The 24,191-nt window shown below is 43.5% G+C and overlaps 1 protein-coding gene and 1 long non-coding RNA gene across 5 annotated transcripts in view; both read right to left on the bottom strand.

The window, feature by feature from the left end:
- Window positions 1–24,191, bottom strand: part of KCNQ4 (potassium voltage-gated channel subfamily Q member 4) — a 274,261-nt gene that overhangs the window by 189,920 nt on the left and 60,150 nt on the right. The gene's annotated exons all lie outside the window — the stretch shown is intronic.
- Window positions 8,915–10,482, bottom strand: LOC143816085 (uncharacterized). Its single transcript, XR_013223883.1, has 4 exons — window positions 10,262–10,482; window positions 9,591–9,700; window positions 9,348–9,492; window positions 8,915–9,012 (listed from the first exon to the last, which is right to left on the bottom strand). It is a non-coding gene; the product is annotated as an uncharacterized LOC143816085 (long non-coding RNA).

Below are 24,191 nucleotides of genomic sequence, written 5' to 3' on the forward strand. Positions count from 1 at the left end.
TGGCAATGACCTGTGATGACGTAGCGGTCTCGTGAGAGTGAGAGTCATCTGGGGTCATTGCCGCGAGGCATTATGGGGAACGGGAGCATCATAATGCTCAGAATCGGAACGCTGCGGGATACACCGTAAGTTGAGAATATCACGATTTTTTATTTCATTATTTTTAACATTAGATGTTTTTTACTACTGATGCTGCATAGGCAGCATCAATAGTAAAAAGTTGGTCACACTTGTCAAACACTATGTTTGATAAGTGTGACCAACCTGTCAATTAGTTTTCGCAAGCTAATTACGCTTGTAAAACGCTAGTGTTTAGCGGGAAAACGCATGCCAAATGCGGAAATTTCGAACGTGTGCACATAGCCTAAGGGGACTAAAATGTTTTTGAAAATATAAATAAAAACCCAAAAGTTCAAATCACCTCCTTTTGCCCTATTGGAAATAAAACAATAATAATGGTAATAAAAAAAAAAATAGGCATATTTGATATCACTGAGTTCAGAAATGTACGATCTATCAAAATATAAAATAAATTAATCCGATTGGTAAATGGCATAGTAAGAAAAAAAATCAAAACACCAAAATTATGTTGTTTTGTCCGCCGCAACATTGCCATAAAATGCAATAAGAGGCAATAAAAACATCATATCTGCCCCAAAATGGTAACAATAAAAATTATGTCTTAGGGCGCAAAAAATAAACCCTCACCCAGTCTCATATCCTGAAAAAATGAAAGTGTTTCTTGTAAAATGGAGACAAAAGCAAAACATTTTTCATACAACTTTCTGAATTCTTTTTCACCACTTAAATAAAAAAAAATATACATGCTTGGTATCTGCATACTTGTACTGACCCACAGAATCATAGTGGCAGGTCACATTTACCATATAGTGAACATGGTAAATAAAACACCCACATTGTGGAATTGAACTTTTCTTTGCAATTTCACAGCAGTTGGATTTTTTCAGAATTTTCCTGTACACTATATGGTAAAATCATGGTGTCATTCAAAAAGTACAACTTATACCACAAAAATCCCTCATAAGGCCATATTGAAGGAAATATAACGTTATGGTTCTTGAAAAAGGGGAGGAAAAAACGAAAACAGAAACTGGCCCTTGGGTAAAGAGGTAGTGGATCTGCCACCAGATTTCACAACACAAACTGCCATATAACCATAATGTTAACCCTTCCAGACTGGGTTATTTTTTTTATTTTGCACATTTGATTTTTTTCTCTCCTTGCAAGAGTCATAACTTTTTGTATTATTCTGCTGACATAGCCATATGAGAGCTTGTTTTTTGAAGTACAAGTTGTAGTTTTGAAAGACGCAAATCATTTTACAATATAATGTACTGAAAACAGGAAAAAATGATGTTAGATGATGAAAAATTGCTGCAATTGTTCTTTGGGTTTAAACGGAATCCGTCACATGAAAAAACACTACTGGCCTGCTGATATGGGGTTAAACTGCAGGTTAATAGCATCCTGAACCTGTGCGGCGCCCACACTTAGATCACTGCTGTGGGGAGAAAATGAACTTTATTTCTCTTGGCAGCATTCGGGTTCCAGCCACGGGGGTTGTGCCGGCGCGGGTTCAGTTGACGCTCTGTGTATATTGAGCGGTGGCTGTTAGTGTGCCCCCTGCACTGGCACCCGGCTCTAATGCTGAGCCAGTGTCAGTTAGTCTGGAGTGAAGGCTTGTTTTTTTGCATATTACAGTGCCTTGTGAAAGTATTCGGCCCCCTGGAACTTTTCAACCTTTTCTCACATATCATGCTTCAAACATAAAGATAACATATGTAAATTTTTGGTGAAGAATCAACAACAAGTGGAACACTTGTGAAGTTGAACGAAACTTATTGGTTATTTTAAATTTTTGTACAAATTCAAAAACTGAAAAGTGGGGCATGCAATATTATTCGGCCCCTTTAACTTAATACTTTGTTGCGGCACCTTTTGCTGCGATTACAGCTGCAAGTCGCTTGGGGCATGTCTCTATCAGTTTTGTACATCGAGAGACTGAAATTTTTGCCCATTCTTCCTTGGCAAACAGCTCGAGCTCAGTGAGGTTTGATGGAGATCGCTTGTGAACAGCAGTTTTCAGCTCTTTCCACACATTCTCGATTGGATTGAGGTCTGGACTTTGACTTGGCCATTCTAACATCAGGATACGTTTATTTGTGAACCATTCCATTGCAGATTTTGTTTTATGTTTGGGATCATTGTCTTGTTGAAAGACAAATCTCCGTCCCAGTCTCAGGTCTTTTGCAGACTCCAACAGGTTTTCTTCAAGAATGGTCCTGTATTTGGCTCCATCCATCTTCCCATCAATTTTAACCATCTTCCCTGTCCCTGCAGAAGAAAAGCAGGCCCAAACCATGATGCTGCCACCACCATGTTTGACAGTGGGGATGGTGCGTTCAGGGTGATGAGCTGTGTTGCATTTATGCCAAACATCGTTTGGCATTGTTGCCAAAACGTTCGATTTTGGTTTCATCTGACCATAGCACCTTCTTCCACATGTTTGGTGTGTCTCCAGGTGGCTTGTTGCAAACTTTAAACACTTTTTATGTATATCTTTGAGAAATGGCTTTCTTCCTGCCACTCTTCCATAAAGGCCAGATTTGTGCAGTGTACGACTGATTGTTGTCCCACAGACATACTGTCCCACCTCAGCTGTAGATCTCTGCAGTTCATCCAGAGTGATCATGGGCCTCTTGGCTGCATCTCTGATCAGTATTCTCCTTCTTTGAGATGAAAGTTTACAGGGACGGCCGGGTCTTGGTAGATTTGCAGTGGTATGAAATTCCTTCCATTTCAATATGATCAATTGCACAGTGCTCCTTAGGATGTTTACAGTTTTGGAAATCATTTTGTATCCAAATCCAGCTTTAAACTTCTCCACAACAGTATCACGAACCTGCCTGTTGTGTTCCTTGGTCTTCATGATGCTCTCTGTGCTTCAAACAGAATCCTGAGACTATCACAGAGCAGGTGCATTTATATGGAGACTTGATTACACACAGGTGGATTATATTTATCATCATTAGGCATTTAGGACAACATTGGATCATTCAGAGATCCACAAGGAACTTCTGGAGTGAGTTTGCTGCACTGAAAGTAAAGTAAAATAAATGATATTGCACGCCCCACTTTTCAATTTTTGAATTTCCACAAAAATTTAAAATAGCCAATAAATTTTATTGAACTTCACAATTGTGTTACACTTGTTGTTGATTCTTCACCAAAAATTTACACTTAGTATATTTATGTTTGAAGCATGATATATCGGAAAAGGTTGAAAAGTTCCAGGGGGCCAAATCCTTTCGCAAGGCACTGTAAGTAGACATTTTATTTATACTGTCCTGGGATATTATTATTATTTATATAGCACCATTGATTCCATGGTGCTGTACATGAGAAGGGGTTACATAAAAATTACAGATATCGCTTACAGTAAGCAAACTAACAATTACAGACTGATACAGAGGGGCAAGAACCCTGCCCTTGCGGGCTTACATTCTACAGGATGGTGATGGAGACAATAGGTTGAGGGTTGTAGGAGCTCGGTGGTGAGGTGGTAGCTTCGGTAGTGGTGAGGAGGCAGCAAGGTCAGTGCAGGCTGTAGGCTTTCGTGAAGAGGTGGGTTTTCAGGTTCCGACTGAAGAATCCGAATGTGGTTGATAGTCGGATGTATTGGTGCAAGGAATTCCAGAGGATGAGGGATATTCTGGAGAAGTCCTGGAGGCGGTTGGGTGAGGAGCAGATAAGGGTAGAGGAGAGAAGGAGGTCTTGGGAGGACAGGATATCGTGAGATTAGTTCAGAGATATATGGAGGACACAGGTTATGGATGGCTTTGTAGGTCAGTATTAGTAGTTTGAACTGGATACGCTGAGTGACTGGGAGCCAGTGAAGAGATTTGCAGAGGGGGGAAGTAGCGAGGAGAGAGATGAATTAGTCGGGCAGCAGAGTTAAGGATGGACTGGAGAGGTGCAAGGGTGTTAGCAGGGAGGCCACAGAAAAGGATGTTGCAGTAGTCAAGGTGGGAGATGATGAGGGCATGCACAAGCATTTTAGAAGATTGACAGTTGAGGAAAGGGATACATCCAAGAAGAATTGTGGGATTCGAAAATCGTCACACTCAATAAACACTCAGCAATACCATAATGTTTTTATTTTTTACATTTCATTAATTAAATTTGGGGATAAGGAAACGATTTAAACATTTTTTTGGGGGGGAGGTTATATATTGTTTTCAATTATTTTATTGTTCTATTGATTTTTAATTAGAAACTGTGATCTCTTGATTGCATTTGCAAAACACTGTGGGCGGAGATTATAAGGATTATACATCCATTCTTAAATGGATTTTCAAACTAAGTACATCCGCCTTATTAATTTGAATAATTTATGCAGTTTGTATTACTAAATCTGGTAACACATATACTTTAAACAAGAAACCAATAGTTCCCAACACTGAAGTACCTAAAAGATGACGTAATTTCAGGTCCTGAATGCAGAATTAGGCATACAGGACCTGAAATTACGTCACGGCTTGCTGTGATTGGTCGCGTCGCGGTCACATGGGCGGCACGCAACCAATCACAAGCCGTGACGTAATTTTAAAATGCGCGCGTTTCCTGCCTCCCGTGACGTCACGGCTTGTGATTGGTCGCGTCGCCCATGTGACCGCGACGCGACCAATCACAAGCCGGAACGTAATTTTAAAATTCTGAATGCCTAGAATTAGGCATTGAGGACCTGAAAATTACGTCACGGCTTGCTGTGATTGGTCGCGTCGCGGCCACATGGGCGGCACGTGACCAATCACAAGCCGTGACGTCACGGAAGGAAGTAAACGCGCGCATTTTAATCAAAGAACGCTGCCGGTTCCCTCGGTGAGGTCCAGGCTGCGTCGGAGGTGAGTATAGCAATATTTTTTATTTTAATTCTTTATTTTACACATTAATATGGATCCCAGGGCCTGAAGGAGAGTTTCCTCTCCTTCAGACCCTGGGAACCATCAGGGATACCGTCCGATACTTGAGTCCCATTGACTTGTATTGGTATCGGTATCGGATTAGATCCGATACTTTGCCGGTATCGGCCGATACTTTCCGATACCGATACTTTCAAGTATCGGACGGTATCGCTCAACACTAGTCATGAGTCTTCTTGGGAATGATGCAACAAGTTTTTCACACCTGGATTTGGGGATCCTCTGCCATTCTTCCTTGCAGATCCTTTCCAGTTCCGTCAGGTTGGATGGTGAACATTGTTGGACAGCCATTTTCAGGTCTCTCCAGAGATGCTCAATTGGGTTTAGGTCAGGACTCTGGCTGTGCCAGTCAATAATGGTCACAGAGTTGTTCTGAGGCCACTCCTTTGTTATTTTAGCTGTGTGCTTAGGGTCATTGTTTTGTTGGAAGGTGAAACTTCGGCCAAGTCTATGGTCCAGAGCACTCTGGAAGAGGTTTTCATCCAGGATATCTCTGTCCTTGGCCGCATTCATGTTTCCTTCAATGACAACCAGTCGTCCTGTCCCTGCAGCTAAAAAACACTCCCATAGCATGATGCTGCCACCACGTTTCACTGTTAGGATTCTATTGGGCAGGTGATGAGCAGTGCCTGGTTTTCTCCACACATATTGCTTAGAATTATCCCCAAAAAGTCTATCTTCGTCTCATCAGACCAGATAATCTTATTTCTCATAGTCTAGGAGTCCTTCATGTGTTTTTTAGCTCTATGCGGACTTTCATGTGTCTTGAACTGAGGAGAGGCTTCAGTCAGACCACTCTGCCATAAAGGCCTGATTGGTGGAGGGTTGCAGTGATAGTGATAGGAAGAGGCTCAGGATTGGGGACATAATATATACCTAGAAATATACAAGAATGGGGTACATTAGTACAGGATGGGGAACATTAATACATAATGGGGGAGCGGGGGCAACATGTATGTCCTTATAGGTTTTAGAATACTACAAGGGCGTATAGATCTGACAACATGCGGGTTGGGGAAAGCCATGTTCACATTTAGCATCGGGTCCATCAAACTCTAGTTACAACAGTAGATCTAAAAACCTGTGGAAGAGTGTAGCGCAGCTTCAGCTCTATGATATCCAGAGCTAGGGTGACTATAGACCAGTGATGGCAAACCTATGGCACGTGTGCCACATGGGGCATGCAGCGCCCCCTCTCTGTGGGCACATATGCCAGGTATGCCGCTGCATACACTCCACTCCCTTCAGATGTTCAAATGTATTTGCGTCTTTTAGACACTAATACACTTAAACCAGGGGTGGCAATGTGTTGTGAGTTTGGTTTTTGGGCTCCCCCGGTGGTCACTGGTGGTACTGGACTTGTGTGCTTCACTTTCTCTGTTCACCTGTTTCCATTAGGATATGGGTGCATCCTATTTAGCCTTGCTGCTCAGTTATTCTAGTGCCGGCCATCAATGTAACCAGAGCCTTTCTGTTGCATGTTCCTGCTTCTAGACTACTATCAGCTAAGTTGGACTCTTAGTCCTAAGTTTGTTTTGCATTTTTATTCCAGTTCACAGTTATGTTATTTTTCTGTAGCTGGAAGCTCTTGTGGGCCGAAATTGCCACTCCGGTGTCATGAGTTGACACATGAGTCTTAAAGTAATTTCGGGATGGTACTTTAATAGGGTTTTCAGCTGACCGTGAAGTTCCCTATTGTATCTTCTTGCTATCTAGTAAGCGGACCTCGCTTTGCTGAACCTACCTTCATACTGCGTATGTCTTTTCCTCTGAACTCACCGTCAATATATGTGGGGGGCTTCTGTCTCCTTTTTGGGGGAATTTCCCTAGAGGTAAGCCAGGTCTGTCTTTTCCTCTATTAGGGTTAGTTAGTCCTCCGGCTGGCGCTAGGCGTCTAGGGATAAAACGTAAGGTACGCCACCCGGCCACTGTTAGTTGTGTGGTAGGTTTAGCTCACGGTCAGCTCGAGATTCCATCACCCAAGAGCTGTTCTGTTATTTATGTTCTCTGACGTTCCCTTGCCATTGGGAACCATGACAGTATGGCCGGCTCAGTGTTAAAACCGTTGGCAGAAGAAAGGAGAGAAAAAGAATAGAGACAAAAATGGGGGCGCACTAATATCCTACATGCACATATAAGCTTAGAGGGGTGCAATACCGAGTCTGTGTCATAACCAACAACGAACCAAGAAAAAGACAGACTCATATGGTATGTACAACCACACAAGATCAAAACAGAACACATATATATGTGTATAAATATCATCAAGCCTTTATTACACCTCAAAAAAGACATAAAAACATTTAAAAAGGTATATATCTAAACAAACACCATAACCCAAGGTAAATAGAAAACCTGGTAGAAAATGTCCATAATGATGGATACCCCCAGATGGATCTGTGTATTCTCTATATGTGGGAAACCACAGAGCGAGACCCTAGAGGCCGACCCTAATACCATGTCTATCACACACCACGTCTGGTGTGTATAAACCAACCATCCGTGCAGGGCCCATGCCCTTACTGCCCATATATATATACCACGTGGTAACAATAATAACAATAACACTGGTACAAGGTCATCCAAGTATATACGACCTGTCAATGATCATGAGCATATACATCAGGCTGGAGAAACAAGGGCAACGTGGATGGTGCGAGGGTGGTCAATCAAAATTAGGTCTCCATGTGGCAAGTGAAGGAGGCGGCAAAATAGCCGGAGGCAATACCAAGGGTGTGGTGGGAGCAGGCCCCACGCGTATCGCTGCCGCAGCAGCTTCGCCAGGGGAAGTGACCAGGGGTGTTTTTAGGCTGCTTTAAATAGAACATGAAATCATAATGAATTACATACCGCTGTGGAGCAGAAGCGGCATCAGGAGGCACGAGGGGCGGTGGCGCCGTGTACGCCGCATCAGATACACAAGCATAGTGCTGGGCGTAATGCAGCGTCCATAGGGTACACTGCGCGTGCGCACACCGCGACTCCTGATAGGATCGCGTTGCGCACGCGCAGTCCCGAGCCGGCCGGACCGAGCCACACAGGGATGATACAAAGTAATGGGTAGTATGGGGCTTGGAATAAGGGAGTACCGCCGTTGGTCCAAATGGAAGTGTGCCAATCAGGGGCAAAAAAGGGGGGAGAGGCACACTGATGGAAAAAATGGATGGGCACAGAACAGGACATGTCGATATGCGTAATGGCCACAGAGGACAACATGGGAGTTTCCCTATCATCTGGGGAAGAAAAACTGTTAATCGGCAACCAGTATATAAAACAGTGTGCCACAATATATAATGTATCGTGCAAACAGTACATAATCGAACCCTCTCAAAGTCCATAGTCGGGCCGTGATTAATGATTAATGAACAACAAAGTGAGTTAGTCCATGTGCCATCCCGGAAACGGATGCATCCAACTCTAATGGTCATGTTGTCGAGTTTTATTTCATCTGGGTCCAAAGTACTTCCATTCTCCTAGGTCACCATCCACATCCACCATTTCTTGAAACATTCTGAATCCGTGGTGGCTTCCGGAGTTGTACAATAACACTCAAGATGATAGTATCCCATACACATACATGTCGTAATATTCCACATGTCCTCAGTTTCCCTGGAACAAGAGTAATTAGAAAAGATCTGGTCGTAAAAAAGAGAAAACATCCATAGGATCAAGTACGTCCGGGCTCATGCTGATAGTCTATCCAAGAAATCCCGTAAAGAGAAGCTCTTCATTGAGCCCCTGTGGCGTCACCGCCTGAAGGTCAAAAATCCATCTGGACTCCATGCGCAGGAGATGGCTATGTATATTGCCACCCCTTTCGCCACAAGAAACTTTCTGTAACCCCACAGTTTTGATATTAATGGGGGAGCCCCTGTGAGTTGATAAAAAGTGTGTTGCCACGGGGGTGAGTATTTTACCTTTTGCTTGATCTGTGGCTGCCAGACGTATGGTAGAGATATGCTTCTGTACTCTTTTCCGCAGTTCCTGGGACGTTTGCCCCACATAGATCCTGTTGCAGGGACATATAAGAGCATAGATCACGTTCCTGGTTTTACAGTTAATATATGCTTTAAGGTTATGTGTACTGGAGTTGATGGGGTGAGTAAAGACATCTTGGGTGGGTACCATAAAGGGACAAACGTTACATTCTCCACAAGGGAACGATCCCTTCAAAATAATGCCCCTATTGAGTCGCACCGTGGGCCGAGAGAAGTGACTTCTGGTCAGCAACTGTCTCAAATTTGGGGCCCTCCTAGATGTTAGAAGTGGCCTGCTGCTGATGATATCCATAGTTTGGTTATCAGTTTGTAGCACCGGCCAGTGTCTGGCCAAGATGGTTCTTACCTGTCCCCAATTGTCGTTAAACTCCGTAATAAATCTTGTTTGTTGTTGCCGAGGACGTATAACCGGGGTCAATAGGGAGGCCTGGTCCCTTTGTCTTGCACGTTGGAAAGCCGTGGAGACCACACGTTTCGGGTAATTTCTCTGTCTGAAACGATCCGTTAATTCCCGTGCTTGTATTAGAAAATCCTGATCCAACGTACAGTTGCGTCTAATCCGCAAGAATTGCCCAGTAGGGACACCCACCTTGGTATGCCGGGGATGGAAGCTGTTATACTCCAAGAGTGCATTTGTCGCGGTTGGTTTGCGAAACAAGTCTGTCACTATTCGATTATCTCTCACGAGAATCTTCAGATCTAGGAAATTAATCGAACTGTTAGAAATCGAGTAGGTGAGATAAATGTTATGGGGGTTGGAATTAAGCCCATTGATGAATTCAATGCAATCCTCCCTGGTACCCAGCCACAAGAAGAAGACGTCATCGATATAACGATGCCAACTTCGGACCTGGTTTTGAAAGGTCGTGGATGGGTACACAAACAACTCCTCCCACCAACCCAAAAACAAATTTGCATAGGTTGGTGCACATTTAGCCCCCATTGCCACTCCTGCTATCTGTAAATAGAATGTCCTATCAAATAAGAAAAAGTTGTGATGGAGGACAAATCTAAGGAGGTCCAGAAGGAAGGAGTCGTGTCCCCGATCCGAGTTTGTATTCTTGTCCAGAAAGAAAGCGACTGCATGTAGGCCATCTTCATGCTCAATGTTAGAATATAAAGCCTCTACATCACAGGTAACCAAGTAGCATTCCTCCGGTAGTTCGACCTGTCCACACACCTCAATGAAGTGCGCAGAGTCCCTGATGAATGAGGGTAAGGTAGTGACAATCGGTTGAAAGAAAAAATCCAGATACTCACTTGCCCGCTCGCATATACTGCCGATGCTGGAGACGATCGGTCTACCGGGTGGCCTCCTCTCATCCTTATGTATCTTCGGCAACATATAAAATGTTGCCGTGACCGGATTTTCGACCCAAAGATACTTTTTCTCTTGGAGTGAAATAATACCAAAACGCTGTGTCCTGCAAAGTAAAGCGTCAAGTTTAGAGGCAAAAATCTCTGTTGGGTCAGCAGGTAATTTTTGGTAGCACCTCGTATTAGTGAGTTGTCTATGTGCCTCAGTCAGATATGCTTCCACGGACCATAGTACCACATTCCCCCCTTTGTCAGCCTCTTTAATGACAAATTCTTTATTGTTTTGTAGGCCCCGCAATGCTCGTTTTTCCTCACAACTGAGATTAGGGAGCGTACCCACCTGCGTTGTCATGGCCAGTATATCACGTTTGGCTAGTTCGAAGAATATTTTAATGGCGGGTACCAGCGAAAATGAGGGGGTTTTCAAAGATTTATTTCTTCCCGGAAATCTTCTCCTGGTACATCCCGATTCACTTTCCTCCAGTAGTGCTAATAGGTCCTGGAAGGCTTGCCGTTCATCCGGAGGCATAGACTGTAACATATCTGGTTTTTTGTACATAACTTGAAATGTGAGATTCCTACAAAACAAATAGAGGTCTTTAACCAAGGTAAATTTGTCTACCGCATGCGTGGGGGCAAAGGTTAAGCCCCTCTGTAGGACAGCATGTTCAGCAGTGGTTAAAACATGGTTTGAAAGATTTATTACCTGCAGGGTAGGGATGGAAGGTTCTGGGGTCCGTGACGTATGAGGGGAAGCCGTTTCCGAATTCACTTCCGCCTCGTGGGATATTGATGATGAAGAGGTGGATTGCGGCCTTTGTAACGTGCCGTCCGTTTTCTTATGGCTCCTCCGTTTCTTCCCTCGTCTGGTCCATGGTCTATTTCGCTTCCGGTGGAAGATAAAAAATCACTAGAATTTTCTTCACTACGAGATGGTAAAGTGGATGTGGTGGTGATTGCTGGAGAACTATTCCCATAGGCTCTAGTCCGGCGTGAGTTACCCCTGTGTGTCCATCTATATACCACATTTTGCTCATAATCCATCTTATCCCTGAGCAATTTTTTACGCTTTCTGTCGGTCACCTCTGCTTCATATTTATCCAGGGTCTCTTTAAGTGTGGTTTTGAAGGTATTGACCTTGGTTCCCTCAAACGTACCCAATTTGGTGTCCAGCTCTTTAATTTGCACTTTGATGGTGGCAAAAAGATCCTTATCATGCTCCAATAATAAGTTCAATAATATGTTTGAGCACCTAGTCAAGCCCTGTTCCCAGACCTGTTTAAATGATGCCGAGGGTTCCCATGCTGGGAAGATGGATACACGTAAACCACGGGGTATTAGGCCTATTTTGATATACTCTTCAAGACTCCTCATATTCCACCATAAACGGATGCCCGTCTTATGTGCCCTCATCAAGTCCGAACAAACTGTAGAGAAACCCATATCAGACTCTGTAATAGCAGAGCCTGATAGATCAAAAGCATTAAATGGCTTAGCTAACCATGCCGCCTCCCTAGCCTCCCAGTCCATAATGCTCCACACTAATATGATAAACAATATAAAAGTATCCGTAAATATTGATAACGCTGAAATATGCGTGTGCCGCACCCCAAGAAAGCCCTGGAACACAGGGCCAAAGTGGCTGTACAAGTATAGAGACAAAAATGGGGGCGCACTAATATCCTACATGCACATATAAGCTTAGAGGGGTGCAATACCGAGTCTGTGTCATAACCAACAACGAACCAAGAAAAAGACAGACTCATATGGTATGCACAACCACACAAGATCAAAACAGAACACATATATATGTGTATAAATATCATCAAGCCTTTATTACACCTCAAAAAAGACATAAAAACATTTAAAAAGGTATATATCTAAACAAACACCATAACCCAAGGTAAATAGAAAACCTGGTAGAAAATGTCCATAATGATGGATACCCCCAGATGGATCTGTGTATTCTCTATATGTGGGAAACCACAGAGCGAGACCCTAGAGGCCGACCCTAATACCATGTCTATCACACACCACGTCTGGTGTGTATAAACCAACCATCCGTGCAGGGCCCATGCCCTTACTGCCCATATATATATACCACGTGGTAACAATAATAACAATAACACTGGTACAAGGTCATCCAAGTATATACGACCTGTCAATGATCATGAGCATATACATCAGGCTGGAGAAACAAGGGCAACGTGGATGGTGCGAGGGTGGTCAATCAAAATTAGGTCTCCATGTGGCAAGTGAAGGAGGCGGCAAAATAGCCGGAGGCAATACCAAGGGTGTGGTGGGAGCAGGCCCCACGCGTATCGCTGCCGCAGCAGCTTCGTCAGGGGAAGTGACCAGGGGTGTTTTTAGGCTGCTTTAAATAGAACATGAAATCATAATGAATTACATACCGCTGTGGAGCAGAAGCGGCATCAGGAGGCACGAGGGGCGGTGGCGCCGTGTACGCCGCATCAGATACACAAGCATAGTGCTGGGCGTAATGCAGCGTCCATAGGGTACACTGCGCGTGCGCACACCGCGACTCCTGATAGGATCGCGTTGCGCACGCGCAGTCCCGAGCCGGCCGGACCGAGCCACACAGGGATGATACAAAGTAATGGGTAGTATGGGGCTTGGAATAAGGGAGTACCGCCGTTGGTCCAAATGGAAGTGTGCCAATCAGGGGCAAAAAAGGGGGGAGAGGCACACTGATGGAAAAAATGGATGGGCACAGAACAGGACATGTCGATATGCGTAATGGCCACAGAGGACAACATGGGAGTTTCCCTATCATCTGGGGAAGAAAAACTGTTAATCGGCAACCAATATATAAAACAGTATGCCACAATATATAATGTATCGTGCAAACAGTACATAATCGAACCCTCTCAAAGTCCATAGTCGGGCCGTGATTAATGATTAATGAACTAGTCTGCAGATTTATTTTTTTTTTTCCCTCTGAGCTTGCTCTATAGTTGACTTAGTTGCATTTCTGCTCTAATTGCAGCCTTTGTCTCTCTCTCTCCTTCTAATCCTTGAATGGCTCTGATCTCACCTGAGTAAAATGGATCCTCAGAGTTCGGCTACAGGTTTGAATAATCTTGCTACGAAGGTTCAAAATTTACAGGATTTTGTTATTCATGCTCCTATATCTGAACCTAGAATTCCTATACCAGAATTTTTCTCCGGGGATAGATCTCGTTTCCTGAATTTCAAAAATAATTGTAAATTATTTCTTTCCCTGAGATCTCGCTCCGCTGGAGATCCCGCACAGCAGGTTAGGATAGTAATTTCCTTGCTGCGGGGTGACCCTCAAGACTGGGCATTTGCATTGGCACCCGGGGATCCTGCGTTGCTCAATGTGGATGCGTTTTTTCTGGCTTTGGGGTTGCTTTATGAGGAACCTAACTTAGAGATTCAGGCTGAAAAAGCCTTGATGGCCCTATCTCAAGGGCAAGATGAAGCTGAAATATACTGCCAAAAATTTCGTAAATGGTCTGTGCTTACTCAGTGGAATGAGTGCGCCCTGGCGGCGAATTTCAGAGAGGGTCTCTCTGATGCCATTAAAGATGTTATGGTGGGGTTCCCTGCACCTACAGGTCTGAATGAGTCCATGACAATGGCTATTCAGATTGATCGGCGTTTGCGGGAGCGCAAACCTGTGCACCATTTGGCGGTGTCTTCTGAGAAGGCTCCAGAAAATATGCAATGTGATAGAATTCTGTCCAGAAGCGAACGGCAGAATTTTAGGCGAAAAAATGGGTTGTGCTTCTATTGTGGTGATTCAACTCATGTTATATCAGCATGCTCTAAACGTACAAAAAAGGTTGATAAGTCTATTTCAATTGGCACTTTACAGTCTAAGTTTATTCTGTCTGTGACCTTGATTTGTTCATTATCGTCAATTACCGCGGATGCCTATGTCGACTCTGGCGCCGCTTTGAGTCTAATGGATTGGTCCTTTGCCAGGCGCTGTGGGTTTGATCTAGAGCCTCTGGAAGTTCCTATACCTCTGAAGGGTATTGACTCTACACCATTGGCTAGTAATAAACCACAATACTGGACACAAATGACTATGCGTATGAATCCAGACCATCAGGAGATGATTCGCTTCCTTGTGTTGTACAATCTACATGACGTTTTGGTGCTCGGATTACCATGGTTACAATCTCATAACCCAGTCCTTGACTGGAAAGCAATGTCTGTGTTAAGCTGGGGATGTCAGGGGGCTCATGGGGACGTACCTTTGGTTTCCATTTCGTCATCTATTCCCTCTGAGATTCCGGAATTTTTATCTGATTATCGTGATGTTTTTGAGGAGCCTAAGCTTGGTTCACTACCTCCTCACAGAGATTGCGATTGTACCATAGATCTGATTCCGGGCAGTAAATTTCCAAAGGGTCGTTTATTTAATCTATCTGTACCTGAACATGCTGCTATGCGAGAATATATTAAGGAGTCCCTGGAAAAGGGACATATTCGTCCTTCTTCATCTCCCTTAGGAGCCGGTTTTTTCTTTGTATCTAAAAAAGATGGCTCTTTGAGGCCGTGTATTGATTATCGACTCTTGAATAAAATTACAGTCAAATATCAGTATCCTCTGCCACTGCTGACTGATTTGTTTGCTCGAATAAAAGGGGCTAAGTGGTTCTCTAAGATTGATCTCCGTGGGGCGTATAATTTGGTGCGAATTAAGCAGGGGGATGAGTGGAAAACCGCATTTAATACGCCCGAGGGCCATTTTGAGTATTTAGTAATGCCTTTTGGTCTTTCAAATGCCCCTTCAGTCTTTCAGTCCTTTATGCATGACATTTTCCGTGAATATTTGAATAAATTTATGATCGTGTATCTGGATGATATTTTGATTTTTTCGGATGACTGGGATTCTCATGTCCAACAGGTCAGGAGGGTTTTTCAGGTTTTGCGGGCTAATTCCTTGTGTGTGAAGGGTTCTAAGTGTATTTTTGGGGTTCAAAAGATTTCTTTTTTGGGGTACATTTTTTCCCCCTCTTCCATTGAGATGGATCCTGTCAAGGTTCGGGCTATTTGTGATTGGACGCAACCTTCTTCTCTTAAGAGCCTTCAGAAATTTTTGGGCTTTGCTAATTTTTATCATCGATTTATAACTGGTTTTTCTGATGTTGCTAAACCTTTGACTGATTTGACCAAAAAGGGTGCTGATGTTGCTGATTGGTCCCCTGCTGCTGTGGAGGCCTTTCGGGAGCTTAAGCGCCGCTTTTCTTCTGCCCCTGTGTTGCGTCAGCCTGATGTTACTCTTCCTTTTCAGGTTGAGGTCGATGCTTCCGAGATCGGAGCTGGGGCGGTCTTGTCGCAGAAAAGTTCCGACTGCTCCGTGATGAGACCTTGTGCGTTCTTTTCTCGAAAATTTTCGCCCGCCGAGCGAAATTATGATATTGGTAATCGGGAGCTTTTGGCTATGAAGTGGGCTTTTGAGGAGTGGCGTCATTGGCTTGAGGGGGCTAGACATCAGGTGGTGGTATTGACCGATCACAAGAATTTGATTTATCTTGAGTCTGCCAGGCGCCTGAATCCTAGACAGGCGCGCTGGTCGTTGTTTTTCTCTCGGTTTAATTTTGTGGTCTCATACTTACCAGGTTCTAAAAATGTGAAGGCGGATGCCCTTTCTAGGAGTTTTGAGCCTGATTCCCCTGGTGATTCTGAACCTACAGGTATCCTTAAGGATGGGGTGATATTATCTGCTGTTTCCCCAGACCTGCGACGGGCTTTGCAGGAGTTTCAGGCGGATAGACCTGATCGTTGCCCGCCTGGTAGACTGTTTGTTCCTGATGATTGGACCAGTAGAGTCATCTCGGAGGTTCATTCTTCTGTGTTGGCAGGTCATCCCGGGATCTTTGGTACCAGGGATTTGGTGGCTAGGTCCTTCTGGTGGCCTTCCCTGTCTCGAGATGTACGAGTTTTTGTGCAGTCTTGTGATGTTTGTGCTCGGGCCAAACCTTGTTGTTCTCGGGCTAGCGGATTGTTGTTATCTTTGCCTATTCCGAAGAGGCCTTGGACTCACATCTCTATGGATTTTATTTCTGATCTCCCTGTTTCTCAGAAAATGTCTGTCATCTGGGTGGTGTGTGATCGTTTTTCAAAGATGGTTCATTTGGTGCCCTTGCCTAAGTTGCCTTCCTCATCCGAGTTGGTTCCTCTGTTTTTTCAAAATGTGGTTCGCTTGCATGGTATTCCGGAGAATATCGTTTCTGACAGGGGGACCCAGTTCGTGTCTAGATTTTGGCGGGCGTTCTGTGCTAGGATGGGCATTGATTTGTCTTTTTCGTCTGCGTTCCATCCTCAGACTAATGGCCAGACTGAGCGAACTAATCAGACCTTGGAGACTTATTTGAGGTGTTTTGTGTCTGCGGATCAGGATGACTGGGTTGCCTTTTTGCCGTTGGCGGAGTTTGCCCTCAATAATCGGGCTAGTTTTGCCACTTTGGTTTCTCCTTTCTTTTGCAATTCGGGGTTTCATCCTCATTTTTCTTCCGGTCAGGTGGAGTCTTCGGATTGTCCTGGAGTGGATACTGTGGTGGATAGGTTGCATCGGATTTGGGGACAGGTGGTGGACAATTTGGAGTTGTCCCAGGAGAAGACTCGGCATTTTGCTAACCGCCGTCGTCGTGTTGGTCCTCGTCTTCGTGTTGGGGACTTGGTGTTGTTGTCTTCTCGTTTTGTCCCTATGAGGGTTTCTTCTCCTAAGTTTAAGCCTCGGTTCATCGGCCCGTATAAGATTTTGGAGATTCTTAACCCTGTGTCCTTTCGATTGGACCTCCCAGCATCTTTTTCTATCCATAATGTCTTCCATCGGTCATTATTGCGCAGGTATGAGGTACCGGTTGTGCCTTCCATTGAGCCTCCCGCTCCGGTGTTGGTTGAGGGTGAATTGGAGTACGTTGTGGAGAAGATCCTGGACTCCCGTGTTTCCAGACGGAAACTTCAGTATCTGGTCAAGTGGAAGGGCTACGGTCAAGAGGATAATTCTTGGGTGACAGCCTCTGATGTTCATGCCTCTGATTTGGTCCGTGCCTTTCATAGGGCTCGTCCTGATCGCCCTGGTGGTTCTTGTGAGGGTTCGGTGCCCCCTCCTTGAGGGGGGGGTACTGTTGTGAGTTTGGTTTTTTGGCTCCCCCGGTGGTCACTGGTGGTACTGGACTTGTGTGCTTCACTTTCTCTGTTCACCTGTTTCCATTAGGATATGGGTGTATCCTATTTAGCCTTGCTGCTCAGTTATTCTAGTGCCGGCCATCAATGTAACCAGAGCCTTTCTGTTGCATGTTCCTGCTTCTAGACTACTATCAGCTAAGTTGGACTCTTAGTCCTAAGTTTGTTTTGCATTTTTGTTCCAGTTCACAGTTATGTTATTTTTCTGTAGCTGGAAGCTCTTGTGGGCCGAAATTGCCACTCCGGTGTCATGAGTTGACACATGAGTCTTAAAGTAATTTCAGGATGGTACTTTAATAGGGTTTTCAGCTGACCGTGAAGTTCCCTATTGTATCTTCTTGCTATCTAGTAAGCGGACCTCGCTTTGCTGAACCTACCTTCATACTGCGTATGTCTTTTCCTCTGAACTCACCGTCAATATATGTGGGGGGCTTCTGTCTCCTTTTTGGGGGAATTTCCCTAGAGGTCTGTCTTTTCCTCTATTAGGGTTAGTTAGTCCTCCGGCTGGCGCTAGGCGTCTAGGGATAAAACGTAGGTACGCCACCCGGCCATTGTTAGTTGTGTGGTAGGTTTAGCTCACGGTCAGCTCGAGATTCCATCACCCAAGAGCTGTTCTGTTATTTATGTTCTCTGACGTTCCCTTGCCATTGGGAACCATGACAGCAATGACAGAGGTCTAATGTTTTTTGTAAGTCTTTACAAGGTTGGCACACACTGTTGGTGGTATGTTGGCCCATTCCTCCATGCAGATCTCCTCTAGTGCAGTGATGTTTTGGGCCTGTCGCTGGGCAACACGGACTGTCAACTCCCTCCAAAGGTTTTCTATGGGTTTGAGATCTGGACACTGGCTAGGCCACTCCAGGACTTTCGTATGCTTCTTACGAAGCCACTCCTTCATTGCCCTGGCAGTGTGCTTGGAATCATTGTCAAGCTGAAAGACCCATCCACATTTCATCCTCAATGGCCTTTCTGATAGAAGGAGGTTTGCACTCAAAATCTCACAATACATGGCCCCATTCATTCTTTCATGTACAAGGATCAGTCGTCCAGGTCCCTTTGCAGAGAAACAGCCCCAAAGCATGATGCTGCCACCCCCATGCTTCACAGTACCTATGGTGTTCTTTCAATGCAACTCAAGCATTCTGTCTCCTCCAATCACGACAAATTTTGTTTCTACCAAACAGTTCTACTTTGGTTTCATCAGACCATATGACATTCTCCCAATACTCTTCTGAATAATCCAAATGCTCTCTAGCAAACTTCAGATGGTCCCAGACATGTACTGGCTTATGCAGGGGGACACATCTGGCAGAGCAGGATCTGAGTCCCTGGCGGTGTAGTGTATTACTGATGGTAGCCTTTGTTATGGTGATCCCAGCTCTATGCAGGTCATTTACTAGGTCCCCCTGTGTGGTTCTGGGATTTTTGCTCACCATTCTTGTAATCATTTTGACCCCACGGGGTGAGATCTTGTGTGGAGCCCCAGAATGAGGGAGATTATCAGTGGTCTTGTATGTCTTTCATTTTTATTATTATTATTGCTCCCACAGTAGATTTCATCACATCAACTACATTACTACAGGCAATGAGTGGAGGACATAGGAGCTTCTTAAAGAACTTACAGGTCTGTGAGAGTCTGAAATCTTGCATGTTTGTCTTATTTTTCTCTTTATATGTATATTTTTGAGTAAAATTTAAATTTTTCTTTTATTCTATAAACTACTGACATGTCTCCGAATTTCCAAGCAATAAATTTTGTATTTTTTTCAGAAAAGGAGAAACGGGCAAAATTACAAAAAAAACCCAGTGCTTTCAGACCTCAAATAATGCAAAGAAAACAAGTTCATAACACAGGTCAACAAAAAAATTTTTTTTTTCTGGTGTCCAAAATATTTTAATGAATTTGGGGTATTTTTGGAGTGCTGATTCTGAATATGCTATCAGTTTTGCCAGATTGGCTCAAGTTTTTGAGATTTTTGGTATCTTATTTATAGCACTTGTTGGTAAATGCGACGCATCATCTCATTAATTTCTTTGGATTAGTACTTGAACTGAGCAGTTCTCAATATAGTTTTGTGTTAATTAGTGTTCTAAAAGTTTGTTCATAGCTTGATTTTTGCACTAACTTTATGTTGTTGTCTGTTTTCCAGTGAAAAGCATGAACTCATCAAGAAGAAGTTGTCTTAACGATCCAGACTCATTCTGTTACATTTGTGGTGAATACACACTGCCAAAACATAGAAGAAACATAACAGACTTCGTAAAAAAAAGTGTATTTTGCCTATTTTGGGGTTATGCTTGGGGACCAAGACAAGTTTTGGGCACCACACATAGTGTGCAAAGCATGTATCGAATTATTACGAAAATGGAGCAAAGGACAAAGAAAAAGCTTCAAATTTAGTGTTCCAATGGTGTGGAGAGAGCCAAAAAATCATCATGATGACTGTTATTTCTGTGCAGTGCAAGTGCAAGGATTCAATAAGCATAAGAAACGAAAATGGGAGTAACATGGAATCTGCAAGAAGGCCTGTCCCTCATTGTGAAGATGTGCCTGTACCTGTGTTTACCATAAATAACAGTCATCATGATGATTTTTTGGCTCTCTCCACACCATTGGAACACCAAATTTGAAGCTTTTTCTTTGTCCTTTGCTCCATTTTCGTAATAATTCGATACATGCTTTGCACACTATGTGTGGTGCCCAAAACTTGTCTTGGTCCCCAAGCATAACCCCAAAATAGGCAAAATACACTTTTTTTACGAAGTCTGTTATGTTTCTTCTATGTTTTGGCAGTGTGTATTCACCACAAATGTAACAGAATGAGTCTGGATCGTTAAGACAACTTCTTCTTGATGAGTTCATGCTTTTCACTGGAAAACAGACAACAACATAAAGTTAGTGCAAAAATCAAGCTATGAACAAACTTTTAGAACACTAATTAACACAAAACTATATTGAGAACTGCTCAGTTCAAGTACTAATCCAAAGAAATTAATGAGATGATGCGTCGCATTTACCAACAAGTGCTATAAATAAGATACCAAAAATCTCAAAAACTTGAGCCAATCTGGCAAAACTGATGACATATTCAGAATCAGCACCCCAAAAATACCCTATATTCGATGAAATATCTTTGGCACCAAAAATGCTGTTGACCAGTGTAATCATTTAGAAACAACAATACTAATGTTTTAATTCAGGAAGAGTTCAGAAATCAATATTTTGTGGAATAACCATGATTTTTAATCACAGCTTTCATGTGTCTTGGCATGCTTTCCACCAGTCTTTCACACTGCTCCTGGCGCAAAAATTTAAGCAGTTCTTTGTTTGATGGCGTGTGAGTATACATCATCCTGTTGATTACATTCCAGAGGTTTTCAATGGGGTTCAGGTCTGGAGATTGGGCTGCCCATGACAGGGTTTTGATGTGGTGGTCTCTTAATTTTTGCCAAAGCTATATACATAGATATGTCCCCCATTCTAGTACATATGTTCCCCATCCAGGTATATACGTTTCCCATTTTGGTATATATGTCCCCCATCCTGGTATATATGTTTCCTTATTCTATGCTCATCCTGGTATATATATATGTCCCCTATCATGGTATATATGCCTCTTAACCTGGACCTAACCTAGTATATATGTCCCCCACACTTGGCCTATCCCTGTGTATATGTTCCTGTTCTACCGCTGTTCCTTAACACAGAAAAAAATGTAAACGATTATTCTTTCCCCTGCTCCCATGTCACGTGTCGTCCTGTTCCGTTATCAGTGAAGAGGCCAGCAGCTGACTTGTGCAAGTAATCTGCAGCGTATGATGTCACTGCCATGCACTAGAGATTTGCACACAGACGGCAGCTGCTGGCCCGATTGGCCAGCAGCTTGTACTGCTGGTGCAGGGACCTGTCTCTGTCCTGCAAAACATTTCAATTGGATGTGTGTCTTCGGAGAGACAAGAAGCTTAAATACGCGCTGGCATCAGCAGACACCCTCCCGCATGAACCTGGTCGCAACCTCTGCCAATGCAATTGTTAACGCCCCTGCTTAGATCCCTATAGTTTGCCTAGCATCTACACTTTCTCCGAACACCACTGCCTTTTGATTACTTTGCTCTTTGTTGTTCCTGTATTGAAATTTGATGTCACCCACCTATGAATTCAAATTATACTTGGTGTCCACTAGCAGTAGTATCATACATTGTGCTGAAATGAAAGGACATAATCATAAAGACTACAAACATACATAACTTTACAGAATATCTTCAAGTTAGAAATTTTATAGCAGATCTCTCTTAACTACTGTTAGGCTATGTGCACATGTCCGGAATTGTATGCGTTTTCCAGCTAAACACTAGCGTTTTACAAGCGTAATTAGCTTACAGAATGCTAGCGTTTTCCAAGCGATCTGTAGCATCGCTTGGAAAACTGATTGACAGGTTGGTCACACTTGTCAAACATAGTGTTTGACAAGTGTGACCAACTTTTTACTATTGATGCTGCCTATGCAGCATCAATAGTAAAAAGATCTAATGTTAAAAATAAAAAAAATAATAAATTGTGATATTCTCACCTTCCGGCGTCCCTCGCAGCGTTCCCGCTCCTCGCGATGCTTCCGTTCCTAATAATGCCTAACAGCAATGACCTCAGATGAGGTAGCGGCCTCGCGAGACCGCACGTCATCACAGGTCATTGACGCAAAGCATCACTGGGAACGGAAGCATCGCGAGGAGCGGGAACGCTGCGAGGGACGCCGGAAGGTGAGAATATCACAATTTATTATTTTAATTCTTTTTTTTTTTTACAATTATATGGTTCCCAGGGCCTGGAGGAGAGTCTCCTCTCCTCCACCCTGGGTACCAACCGCACATGATCCGCTTACTTCTCGCATGGAGGGCATAGCCACATGCAGAAAGTAAGCGGATCAATGCATTCCTATGTATGCGGAATCCCCACAATTCCGCACAAGGAATGAACATGATGCGTTTTTTTCCGGAATGCGATTCCGCTGCGGAAGAAAATGCAACATGTGCACAAAAATTGTGGATTGCATTCTAATAATAGGATGCTTAATGTATGCGGGTTTTTTTCGCAGTTTTATCAAGTTTTTATAGCGAAAAAAACGCGAAAAATGCTGAACGTGTGCACACAGCCTAAGGATTACAGTTACTTTTATATACTTTAAATTTAATTAACAAGAGTCACATTTATTAAAATAGTTGAGTCAAATCATTACTTGTATTGAGTGAGGTAAAGCACGTTTAGTTGGCCCGGTCTTACCAGCAATACTGGAGAATTCTGACAGCATGCAGTTGTAACGGAGGCCAGGGGGGTAGTCGTGGCTGACGGTAGCAATACTGGCACACCCAAGCTCTCTGCCACATTAACACATAGTAGTCCACTCACTTGTAAGTAAAGGTCCATTCCACATTGCCGGGGCTCCTTTTCTTTTAACACCACACAATGACAGTCAGAGTCAAATTTTATCTTCAACAAAACAATTTTACTCAGCTCGTCCAGTTTAGTCACAGAAACAGCACAAGAGTCTTCACAGAATATAACCATTCTGTTCCCTGTACTGACCCTCTCTCCTCCAGGAATATCACATTTTTGCACCGGACCTGCTGGTACCGCAGCTTCCTGACTGGTCAAACTAACCCGCTTCAGGAATTCCCCGCTCGCTTCCTTCTCCAAAGTTGAAGGATGGCTCTTCCATTCCTTGCTAGGCCGTAGGTCACGGATGTTAAGGGTTGTTCCCACGAAGTTAGCTGCTACCATTCTTATGCTGCCCTGATATTCCTCCACCACCATGTGACTGTCAGCTCTTAGACCCTGGACTGCTCGGCTCCTCTGCTTAAACCTTTCCCCAGACACGGCTGTCCAGTCCTTGCTCCAGAAAGCTCCCCCAACTACTCTTTCTTAGCCCCTCCTAACCAGGCAAATCCAATTGGTCTAACTAATCCCTATCCTATTCTATTGTGCTCCCCCTACTGGTCTAAGTCCTACACTATCTCTAGATATTTACAACACATAAACATAGGTACAATGCATTACACAATATATCAACATTATACAACATATGGAATATATCGCTTTTCACCAGGAACATGTGCAAAGAGTGCAGGGCGTTGAACTGGCCCCCCAGTATCCCATACACAGTCACATATAGTGACGGCGGACTTTCACCACAAGACTGGAAAACCCATATACGGTAGCTCCACTTTTTGGCATATATTACTTAGGAAATCTCCTCCAATATCTATTTTGTTGAAATGTCACATTCATCTACATTTACCAGCGAGTTTATGAAGTTGTCCTAAACTGTAACTGAATCTGAATCTGGTCCAGTCCATCAATATTTTGAGAAAATTATTTAGTTGTATAGATTTCAGTTTTGCAATATACCAGTTACATATTTTTCTACTTGTAACTAAGCACACTATTGAAAACACACAAGCCCATAGTTTATATCTGAAAAACAGGTTAAGGTTGTTGAAAATAAGCAGTGGGGGTGAAAACGGAACTAGCAAAAGTTTTTACAGGAAATATGTTCTTCAATCATGCAGAGAAAAAAAGTGTATATAAAAATAGAATGAAGAAGAAGATAAAGCAGCCCGAAAATGTAAGACATGGGAAAAATTAGATTTATGTAAATGAAATGCAGAGCTGGCCAGTAGGAAGTGATGTAAA

The sequence above is a fragment of the Ranitomeya variabilis genome, chromosome 3 (assembly GCF_051348905.1).
Source record: "Ranitomeya variabilis isolate aRanVar5 chromosome 3, aRanVar5.hap1, whole genome shotgun sequence".
In the NCBI taxonomy this organism is placed as follows: Eukaryota; Metazoa; Chordata; class Amphibia; order Anura; family Dendrobatidae; genus Ranitomeya; species Ranitomeya variabilis.